Consider the following 549-nt stretch of genomic DNA (forward strand, 5'->3'; position numbering starts at 1 on the left):
TAACTATAACTACATATACACATACAAACTCAAACGAAAGAAAAACTCGAGTTTTTGCATGCATGCATGCATGCATGCATGCATGCATTCGTGTGTCTGCATGCATGCATGCATGCATGCATTCTTCTTTATATATGCATGCGCATGCATGCATGCATGCATGCATGCATGTATGTATGTATTATTATAACAGTAGAGATGCATGCAACATGTTCTCAAACAAAAGGCTATAAAGCCGAAATGCATGCAGGGAACTCCATGCATGCATGCATGCATGCATGCATGCATGCAAGTATGTATTGTATGCATGCATGCATGCATGCATGCATGCACTAGCATGAGGCGGTGATAGATGAATATGATTTTGTTAATTAGTTTTGTTTATTTATTTATTTATTTATTTATTTATTTATGCTCACAAAGACAGAACAAACAGAAGCAAAGAAATAAAATAAATGCAGCAGCAACGCCTTCCCTACACATATATACATATATACATATATACATATATATATATATATATATATATATATATATATATATATATAT

General features: G+C 33.0%; 1 protein-coding gene across 1 annotated transcript in view; it reads right to left on the reverse strand.

The window, feature by feature from the left end:
* EMH_0068320 (uncharacterized protein) overlaps positions 1-549 on the reverse strand; it is a gene marked incomplete at both ends in the record, with an annotated part of 4367 nt that overhangs the window by 2264 nt on the left and 1554 nt on the right. The window lies entirely within an intron of this gene.

The sequence above is a fragment of the Eimeria mitis genome, genomic scaffold, assembly GCF_000499745.2.
Source record: "Eimeria mitis Houghton genomic scaffold, Emh_scaff3669, whole genome shotgun sequence".
Taxonomy (NCBI): domain Eukaryota; phylum Apicomplexa; class Conoidasida; order Eucoccidiorida; family Eimeriidae; genus Eimeria; species Eimeria mitis.